The following is a 10924-nucleotide window of genomic DNA, read 5'->3' as shown; positions in this document are numbered from 1 at the left end:
TGTGTAAGACACTAGCAGTATAAGACCATAAGACACAGGAGCAGAATTAGGCCATTCAGCCCCATCGAGTCTGCTCCGCCGTTCTATCAAGGCTGATCCCGGTTCTCACTCAACCCCATGCACCTGCCTCCTCGGCATATCCTGTAATGCCCTGACTGATCAGCAAACTATTAGCTTCTGCCTTAAATGTACCCACAGACTTGGCCCCCACTGCCGTCTGTGTCAGAGAATTCACTGCTCTCTGACTAAATAAAACTCTCCCTAACTACTCTAAAAGGTCGCTCCTCAGTTTTGAGGCTGTGCCCTCTGTTATGGATACAAAAAACATACGAAATATCCTCTCCTCACCCCCCCCCCCAACACCCAACACATCTCCTGTCCCCACTGTGCCCGGACCATTGGCCCCGCTTGCAGGGCAACAGTCTGCCGGTGTTTGCCCCCCAATGTGGTGAATCGCCACCACCGTGGGCTCAGACATTTCCACAGATGAGCCCCTCCTGTCCCCACCGGGACAAACATCCTGTCCGCCCCCTCTCTCACCGTCTTCATCCTTTCAATAAAATCCCCCTCTCCCTCCCCGGGGAACCGGCATCAAACCGACGGGCCGAGCGGTCTCCTCCTACCTCTCAGCGATACATCAGACTCCGGCCGCAGGAGACGCTTCACAAACGCCCCAACTTCCCTCGGAGGGAAATGGAAATAAATCAGAAAGCGGACATTTACTTTGGGATTTGTTCCTCTTTGAGAAGAGATGTCAGCGGGGTAACGCCCTCTCGGCTGGCCCGCTTCCGCTATTGGGCGGAAACAGTGATTGACATCGCTTCGGGCCAATGACTACAGCGCAGCGGAGGTGAGGGGTGGAGGGGTCTCGTGGTCGGCAGCTCCGCCGTTAAACTGTTTCAGCGCGAGCAGAGCAGCGCTTGTGTGACGTCAGGTACGCGCGAGGGGAACCATGTGTGACGTCAGGCGGGTGGGTGGGGGGGTGCGCTTGTAATTAAAAACACCTGAATGGACGTTTCTTATGATTTCAGTGGGACAACAACATTAATCACGGGTTTCATCACTGAATCCAGTGTTGTGAGATGTAAAGTCCCCTGTTATGTGTCCGGCTGTGCCGTGTTGTTGGTGGAGTGGGCAGCGTGGTGTTTGATTCGGGTCACAACACCAGAATTGCCAGCGGGGTCCACACACAGTGTATTAGTCAACAGAAAACCTCTCGTCCCTGAAGTCTTTGTCTCCTGGTAAACTTAACACCCTGACAATGTGAACCATAGAGATCCCTTCCTCACCCGCTCCGTTTTGATTCAGATATTTCCCCCCTTCCTTCTGAGTCCTGAAGGAGGGTTCAACTGGGAACGTTGACTGTGCATAGATGCTGCCCGGCCTGTTGGGTTCCGCCAGCATTTTGTTTGTGTTGCTTTGAATTTCTAGCTCTGCAGACGTGTTTGTGATTTATCTCTCCGTTGTCCCTCCCGCCTCCGGCCACGGGTGGCGCTTCATGGTCCTCCGGCCACTGGTGGCGCTGCATGGTCCTCCGGCCACGGGTGGCGCTGCAGCGAACCTCCTGGTAAACGCAGGCGCGGTGCCAACCGCAGCTGTTGCCGTGGCCGGTGTGTCTGCCATTCAGGCGGCGGTGAGTGAGCGGGTTGTTCCTGGAGTCCGTGAATCGGGGGCCTGCTGCAGTGGGAAAAGGCCGGGACCGAGTTCTGCCGGTCGTCCCGCAGCCCCGGTTTTAGCTTTGCGCCCGAGCCCGGGCTGTGGGATCAGTTAGTTGTGGTTCCCAGGCTGGGAGGGGGTTTGGGGTGAAGGGGATCTGTCTGTGTGTGGGTAGAGGTTATGGGTGGACTGTGGGTAGGGGGTGAGTGGTCGGAAGGTTGTGGGACCGTAGTCGGGTGGGGTTGCTGTTGTGAGAAAGTGGGATGATCGGACGTTCCGTGACCCGGGTCAGATAAAGTTGTAAACAGAGGAGGATCTGCTCCGTTGTATCGGACGCTCGGGTATCCGTTCAGTGAGCAACAATTCTCTCGTCATATGAATTACTGTCTAATCTTGCTGTTAACATTGTGTTTGTTACAAAACCCCAGAGTCTGGGAAGAGCTGTCACCGTCATGGGCTGTTGGTGCAGATTGGGATGGCGGTGGGGTGTCAGTGACCTCTGTATCAAAGAGGGACACGGGGTTGTTCAGTGTCTTCTGTGAGATATAAATGTCCACACAGTGGGTTCTGGTCTGTATGCACATCTGGAGTCTGTAAGGGGAAAGGGAGAAAGGAAGAGGCTGAGGAGAAGAGTTTTAAGCAGCGAAGCATGGTTCGGGGTGGAAGGGTACAGGAGTTGTCTGATAGATCGTTTTAATTGTTTTTGTTTTATATAATCTCACAGATGGTGACTGAGGAAGAAGCTTAGTCAGGGAGGATACCCGGAGGTGAGCAGGTCACACATGATATCAGGAGAGTGACAGTGATGTGATTTCCTGTGTCACGGCTAGAGACAGTCGTCTCAAGTGAGGAGTTTGTGTGGAGATGCAGCTTCCCTGGAGGTGGAGGAAAGAGGACACACCAACAGGTGGAACCAGCTGTGGGAAGACATGGTTTGTCAGGTCTGACGATGAGCTGAATGTACCATAACCTTCAGACTGAATCAGAAAACCATTCTGAGGGTATTTGAAATGTCAGAAGCAGGGGAGATGTGATCACATGTGCAGAGGGCAGGGGTTGTGTCCCCATCAGACCCTCAGAGAGATGGTTCAAGTTACAATGTGCCGGGATGAAATCACAGTGTTTGGGGTCGGATTTAATCATTGATTCTGACACAGTGACAGGGTTAGTTTTGCTGTAAGGAAGCAACATTAATGAAAACACGGGAACTTCATCAATTGCCAGTTGTTTAGCAGAAGTGACCAATCTGTATGTTACCCTGACAGAAACAGATATTCGCAGTGGTGACAAAGGGGTTCAGTCTGGGTTATTTCAGGTTGGAGAGGGGTGAGGGGTTTTGAAATCAATGCCGTGTGGTGTCACCATCGTTAATTTGTCATGTCCGGAGTGCTGGATCACACAGCAGGGGAACAGGCCTTGATCTCCATGTGCTCCACTTCCTTGTCTTTGGTAAATATTGATGTAAAGTACTCTTTATCAAATTCAGCCATATCTTTTGTATCCAACCAAATGGTCCCCTCCCCCTTTGTCCTTGAGTGGTTCCACCCTCTCCCGTGTTATCCTCTTGTTCCTGATGTATGTACAGAATGCTTCAAGATTCTCTTTAATCATAATTGCCAAGGAGTTTTTATGGGCCGTCATGGTTTTCCGAGTTCTCCTCGAGTTTTGCTTTTATTTCTTGAAGTTCATTTCTGGCTTCATATTAATCCTCCATGTCTCTGTTTGATTCTAGCTTCCTAAACTTTCCCTACTTTCCATTTTATTCTGGACTGCATTCACAACATCCTTGCACGCTCTCTATCTGTGCTGGGTTAAGAGCTGGTGCTCTCAAGGCAATGGCAAACCCCTGCTGTAGCTTGCCTCGAATGTGGTTTCCCAATATGTCAGAGCTGTGCAGGAGGAAATCATCCTCTAACTGGAAATAATTCCAGATGCGACATACCTTTCCTCATCTGCCTCAGGATAACAAACATCTCCTCTTCTTTAATCTGTACAGGGACCATGATGTTAATGCCACTTTCCCACACTTCCATAGACTCTGTGTCCATCTCCTGAGTAAGTATTTCAGATCTTCCCCGCCTGCTTTGGTTCCAAACATAGACTACCATTCTGGTCATGCAGAGGACCAATTTTGTCCCTTGCAATACTTTTGATCTTAATCTATCACTAGAATTCCTTAGGATTACCCTTCATTTTTTTTTTCTGTGAGGGCAACCTCATGCTTCTTTTAGACATTCTGATTTATTTCTTATGTGTTCTCCTGCATTTCTTATACTCCATCAGAACTTGCCTCCCTGTCCCTGTGATGCAACTCCATTTTGTGCTTCACCAGGGTCTCAATATCTCTTGCAAACCAAGGTTTCTTACAGTTTCTATCTTTACATTTTATTCTGACAAGTACATACCCGCTTTGTACTTTCAAAATTTCACTTTGAAGGCCTCCCATTTACCAAGCACACCTTTGTCATAAAGCAGCCTGTCCCAGTCCACAGTTGCCAGATCCCAGTGTCATAATTCCAGTGTTGTTCCATGCCCTGAACACATCCACCTTTCCTACACTGCTCCTTGTATTGAAATATACAGGATAGAGCATATTCACTGCACCATGCTCAACTTTTTCATTCCTGACCTTGTCTGAGGTCTGAACAATGTCTGTCTCCACAACATTTGTCTCCACAACCCCTCCACTATCTGTTCTGATATTCAGGTTCCCATTCCCCCCACGAATTTAGTTTAACCCTCCCCAACCCCCACCTCCCACCATGCAGCTCTATCACCCCTTTGGCTTTCATCTCCGAGATCAATAAAAATGAGGTGCATACCAGGTACAGGCAGATAGGAACAAATGGGGTACTTATGAAATATAGGAAATTCAAGTGAACACTTCTGAAAGAAATAAAAGAAGGCATGAGGTTATCCAGCAGACAAGGTGAAGGAGAATCCTCAGGGATTCTGCAGATATGTTAAGAGCAAAAAGATTGCAGGGGACAAAATTAATCCTCTGGAAGATCAGAATGGTAACCCATATGAGGAGACCAAATGGATGGGGGAGTTTTTTTTTTGCATCCGTATTTACAAAGGAGCTGGACACAGTCTACAGAAGTGAGGCAAAGCAGCATCAACTTAATGGCCCCTGTACAGATTACAGATGTGGAGGTGTTTGCTGTGCCAAGGCAAACTACCGTGGATAAATCCCCAGGGCCCGACAAGTTGTTCCCTGGGACCCTGCGGAAGACAAGTGCAGTAATTGTCGGGGCCCAAGCACAGATATTTAAATTACTCTCAGTGACAGGTGAGGTACTGGAGGATTGGAGGACAGCATCTGTCCAAGAAATGCTCTAAAAATAAACGAGGAAATTCTACTTTGGCGAGCTTGACATCAGTAGTGTGAAAATTATTGGAACATGTGTGCAGGAACCAGATATATAAGTATTTGGATAGATTAGGACTGATTAAGGATAGGCAGCATGGCTTTGTGCATGGTAGGTCATGTCTAACCAATCTTATAGAGTTTCTTGAGGAGGTTATCAGGAAAGTGGATGAAGGCAAGGCAGTGGATGGTGTCTACATGGACTTTAGCAAGGCACTTGACAGAGTCTCATATGGGAGGTTGGTTAAGAAGGTTTAGTCATTCAGCATTCAAGATGAGATAGTAAACTGAATGAGACACTGTCTTTGGGAGAAGCCAGACTGTGGTAGCAGATGGTTGCCTCTCTGACCGGAGGCCTGTGACTAGTGGTGTGCCACAGGGATCAGTGCTGGATCTGTTGTTGTTTGTCATCTATATCAGTAGTCTGGATGATAACATGGTTAGCTGGATCACCATGACACCAAGACTAGGGATCTAGTGGACTGTGAGAAGACTATCATGGCTTGCAGTGCGAACTGGACCAGCGGGAAAAATGGTTTAAGAAGTGGAAAATGGAATTTAATGCAGACAAGTGCGAGTTGTTGTGCTTTGGTAGGACCTACCAGTGTAGGTCTTACACAGTGACTGGTAGGGCACTGAGGAGTGTTTTTGAAGAAAGGGATCTGGGAATACAGATCTATATTTCACTGGAAGTGGTATCACAGGTAGATAGGGTCAGAACGAGAGATTTTGGCACCTTGCCCTTCATGAACCAAAGTACTGAGAACAGGAGATGGATGTTTTGTTGACATTGTACAAGACATTGGTGATGCCTAATTTGGAGTATTGTGTGCAGTTTTGGTCACCGAATAACAGAAAGATGTAAAAACAGTTGAAAGAGTTCAGAGATAATTCACAAGGAAGTTGCCAGGTCTGGAGGACTTGGGTTATAAGGAAAGATTGAACAGGTCAGGAATTTATTCCTTGGAACGTAGAAGAGTGAGGGGAGATTTGATGGAGGTAATCCACAATTTTGAGGGTCATTGATGGGGTAAATGCAAGCTGGCTTTTTCCACTGAGATGGGGTGGGACTACAACCAGAGGTCATGGGTTAAGGGTGAAAGGTGAAAGATTAAGTGGAACAAGAGGGGAAACTTGTTCACGGAGACGGTCATCCAGGTGTGGAATGAGCAGCCAACACTAGTGGTGCTTGCGAGCTCGATTGCAACATGTTAGAAGTTTGCATAGGTAACTGGATGGTAGGGGTATGGGAGTAGGAAGTTTAAGTAGCTCGACAAAAAATTGATGGGCCAAATGGTCTGTTTCTGTGTTGTACTTTTCTATGACTGTGACAAGAATCTTAAATAATACTAATATTCACTCTAATTCCTTTTAACAGCTGTGCAGACCAACCGTACATCTGAGTAGGAGATATTTACATGGCGTTAAAACTGTGGGACTTTAAATTAACAGTAAATACAAGAAAATCCCAGCTGCAAGTTAACAAAGGCTATTTGTGTGAGAGTGTTTCAGTTACTGGGGCCAGGAACCCATGCAGCTCAGTAGAAACAGGGAATAATACCAGTGGAGAGAGTCAAACTCAGCCAGGTCAAAGCTTGGAGATGGCAACAATGCCGCATTCTTTCAAGACAGGAAGAGCATCAGAGAGTTTGATGGTCATTCCAGATACCAGCATTGTGCCCAGTTAAAAGATAATTTCTCTCTTCAGCTTGGCAACTAAAGTGATCTCAACTGAAATGTTGTCCTTCACCCATTGATGTATTTTGTAAATCTTTTTACAGGTTAAAAATGACAAGGAAATTGTGCATGGGAATTCAAACATAACAAATCACTTTTGCAGACTCTGTCAAGATATTTAAGAAGTGGAGCAAGGGATTCAATCAACCATCCTTCCTATTCAGACTGTGGGAAGGGATTCACTTAATCATCTGACTGACTGGCAGGCCTGTCATTTTACACAGGAGAGGCCATTCACCTGCTCATTAGACAGTGGGAATGGATTCACTCGGTCATCTAAACTGAAGGTACATCAGCAAGTTCACACTGGGCTGATATGTGTGTTCACCTGTTCTGTGTGTGAGAAGGGATTCAGTCGGTCTTCCCACCTGTGGACTCACCTGACAGTTCACACTGGGCAGAGTCTGGCTTTCTGCTGAATTTCTGGGGAAGGATTCACTCGGTCATCTGACCTAATGGCTCACCAACGAGTTCACACCGGGAAGCGGCCGTTAACCTGCTCGGACTGTGGGAAGGGATTCACTTGCTCATCTAAACTGAAGGTACATCAGCGAGTTCACACTGGGGAGAGGCCGTTCACCTGCTCAGATTGTGGGAAGGGATTCACTCGGTCATCTGATCTACTGACACATCAGTCAGTTCACACTGCAGAGAGGGATTTCACCTGCTCAGGTTGTGGGAAGGGATTCACTCGGTCATCCTACCTACAGAGACACCAGTCAGTTCACACCGGGGAGAGGCCATTCACCTGCTCAGACTGTGGGAAGACATTCACTCAGTCATCCCATCTACAGATTCACCAACGAGTTCACACTGGGGAGAAGCTGTTCACCTGCTCAGACTGTGGGAAGGGATTCACTCAGTCATCCAAACTACTGGTACACCAGCGAGTTCACAATGGGGAGAGGCCATTCACCTGCTCAGACTGTGGGAAGGGATTCACTCAGTCATCCTCCCTATTGGCACACCATTCAGTTCACACTGGGGAGAGGCCATTCACCTGCTCAGACTGTGGAAAGGGATTCACTCGGTCATCTGATCGACTGAGACACCAGTCAGTTCACACTGGGGAGAGGCCATTCACCTGCTCAGACTGTGGGAAGGAATTCACTCGGTCATCTGAACTACTTGCCCACCAGTCAGTTCACACTGCGGTGTGGCCATTCACTTGCTCAGTCTGTGGGAAGGGATTCACTCGGTCATCTCATCTACTGAGGCACCAGCGAGTTCACACTGGAGAGAGACCATTCACCTGCTCAGACTGTGGGAAGGGATTCACTCAGGCATCTCACCTACTGACACATCAGTCAGTTCACACTGCAGAGAGGGATTTCACCTGCTCAGTCTGTGGGAAGGGATTCACTCGGTCATCCAACCTACAGAGACACCAATCAGTTCACACTAGGGAAAGGCCATTCACCTGCTCAGACTGTGGGAAGGGATTCACTCAGTCATGCCACCTACAGAGTCACCAACGAGTTCACACTGGGGAGAAGCTGTTCACCTGCTCAGACTGTGGAAAGAGATTCACACAGCCATCCACCCTATTGGCACACCAGTCAGTTCATAATGGGGAGAGGCCATTCACCTGCTCAGACCGTGGGCAGGGATTCACTCAGTCATCTTATCTCCTGACACACCAGTCAGTTCACACTGGGGAGAACGTATGATGAGGAGAAGGGAATCAGCAGTGGGTCGTGGCAACAAATGACAGAGTAGCAACATTTGGAAGCTGATTGACAGAGAAAATCTTGCAGTTGTCTGACTGATGACACAACCAATACCTCTGGTGAGATGCTACACTGGTCGAGGAACATGTGTGTGTTGGGAATGGTTTTAAGTATTGAGGAAGTTGTTCCTGCTTGTTTATTCTCTAATATTATATCTGGATGGTTATTATAGATTGTTCTATCTGTAATAATGTATTGATTATCATATCATTTGCAAGATTTGTAAGAAAATATAATAATAATTATTACAGGTTTACAAACCCTCTGTAGACAAAGTGTCTCGGCCCTGAACGTCGACTGTACCTCTTCCTGTAGATGCTGCCTGGCCTGCTGCGTTCACCAGCATTTTGTGTGTGTGTTGTTTTTTGGCGAATGATATTTACCACTTGATTGTACCTGTGTAAGTAATCAGATTGAGTTAAACTGCTGCAGGATCCTGGAATGTGTTGGATTGTGTCTGGTTTCTCTTGGCATTTTCTGCATGTATCATGATGCATTTGTCAACATCTAGTCTGCTCAGATCGTTGGGATGTCTCCCATGGAGGGTCATACTCATTCCACTGTTTAACTTTTTTTTTTCCATAGCGATAATTCATTTTTCTGAGATGGCCTCTCATTTAAGTTTTCTGTTGTGTACTTCATGTCAAAATTGCATATGCTCACATGGAATGCTTAAACAAAATATATATTTAGGAGTATTATCTGACTGTTGTGTCAGTTTTTAATGTCTGTAATTCCTCATCCTCCATCTGTCCTAGGTAGTGTTGATCTAACTTTGTTTCAGTGTTAACACTGTTTTCTAAATTTGCCATTTCAGTTCTTATTTTTCTTTGTAAATTTCCATAACATATCGGAACGGGACCAAGATATTTTTTTCCGAAAGAATACGTTAATATGGGAATGGTGAAAGTGTTTATTGCCTTTGTTGTATTTGTTATACTATTGAGCTCTGGTTGGCAGATTTTCATAAGACTTGAAGTAAATTCTGTCCAATGTTTTCACTATTTGATACTGTTTTCTATTTTCTGGCTTGGTGAAATTCCAGATATCTGGGTATCAAGAGCCCTGATGAGGGGTCTTGGCCCAAAACATTGATTCCCAGCTCTTGATGGTGCCTGACCTTCTGAGGTCCTCCAGCACATTGTGTGTATTGCTCCAGATTCCCAGCATCTGCAGTGTCTCTTGTGTCCCATATACTTGTATTTTTCTTGAAAGGAGAGGGGTTGATAGATTCTTCATTGGTCAGGGCACGAAGGGATACAGGAAGAAGGCAGGAGATTGGAGCTGAGATGAAAATTCGATCAAACATGATGAAATGGTGGAGCAGACTCGATGGGTCAAATAACCTAATTCTGCTCCTATGCCTTTTGGTCTCATGTTTCATATTCGTCTCTGGGTTGTACTGTACCTTACTGATCTGTTTCATATTCCACCAGCTGTATTGCAACTTTCATGTTTTATTGCTCTGCACTGATCCTGTCCAATGTTCATGTTTACATTTTTAGAAATGATTAAGGTCCGTCTATAGAGGGTTTGTAAACCTATAATAAGTATTATTATATTTTCTTGTTTCTCAGCTCCAGCTGATAAAACGTGAGGTACAGACATCATGAAGCACACTCATTTCTCAGTTTTCTAGCAACTTGTCTGCTTAAATCGCAGGGTTGTCTTCTATGGTGGCACATGAGTAGTTAACTTGATCTTCTATCATGACCATTTCTTCATTTTCTTAATGTGTAGTTCTTTTTAGTTTTATACATGTTGGCATGGAGTGCTGAATCCTGGTTTTGTTAAGGAAAATATATCTTTCGGAGATATTTTACTTCATTCCTTCCCCCCACCTCCCCACTCTTCTTACTCTGACTTCTCATGATTTTTCCCCAAAAAATGCCAATTCTTCAAGAGCATCAGGGCAGAAGTCAGTATAGATGCTACTACTAAGGAGAGAATTTACTTTGGAAGCTGAAAAGCCTGGAGATAGATAAGACTCCTGGACCAGAGGTGAACACCACAGGGTGCAGAAAGCAGTAGCTGAAGAGATTGTGAAGGCATTAGAGTCATAGAACACCACAGCACAGAAAAATGCCATTCGGCCAATCTAGTCTGTGCCAAAGCATTCATCTGCCTAGTTCCAACAATCTCCACCTGGACCATAGACCTCCATACCCTCCTCATCCATGTACCCATCCAGACTTCACTTAAATGTTGAAATTGCCCCTGCCACTTGCTCTGGCAGCTCATTCCACATTCTCACCGCCTCTGAGTGAAAAAGGTTCCCACTCATGTTTCTCTGAAAGAAAGGGTAATGAACTTTAAAGTGTTTCTGGATTTTGGAATGATTCTGGCAAACTAGAAAGTTGCAAGTGTCACTTCACACTTTAAGAAGAGAGGGAGACAGAAGAAAGGAAACTATAGGACAGTTAGTCTGACC

The 10924-nt window shown here is 46.2% G+C and overlaps 2 protein-coding genes across 5 annotated transcripts in view; one reads left to right on the top strand and one right to left on the bottom strand.

Annotated features, from left to right (window-relative positions):
• LOC134341616 (zinc finger protein 239-like) overlaps positions 1-10924 on the bottom strand; it is a 618489-nt gene that overhangs the window by 548837 nt on the left and 58728 nt on the right. The window lies entirely within an intron of this gene.
• LOC134341608 (zinc finger protein 239-like) overlaps positions 891-10924 on the top strand; it is an 86985-nt gene continuing 76951 nt past the window's right edge. Inside the window, exons 1-3 of one of the 4 annotated variants that reach the window (XM_063039491.1) lie at positions 1484-1633; positions 2381-2423; positions 6808-7050. The gene's annotated coding sequence lies outside the window, so the exon portion shown is untranslated. Of the gene's footprint in view, positions 935-1483; positions 1634-2380; positions 2598-6412; positions 6478-6807; positions 7051-10924 lie in introns of those variants that run through there. The other 3 variants (XM_063039490.1, XM_063039493.1, XM_063039492.1) reach the window with 3 other exon arrangements.

This window comes from Mobula hypostoma, unplaced genomic scaffold (assembly GCF_963921235.1).
Source record: "Mobula hypostoma unplaced genomic scaffold, sMobHyp1.1 scaffold_36, whole genome shotgun sequence".
Classification (NCBI taxonomy): domain Eukaryota; kingdom Metazoa; phylum Chordata; class Chondrichthyes; order Myliobatiformes; family Myliobatidae; genus Mobula; species Mobula hypostoma.
The sequence above is the reverse complement of the archived record's forward strand: the minus strand, read 5'-3'. Positions and strand labels throughout refer to the sequence as shown.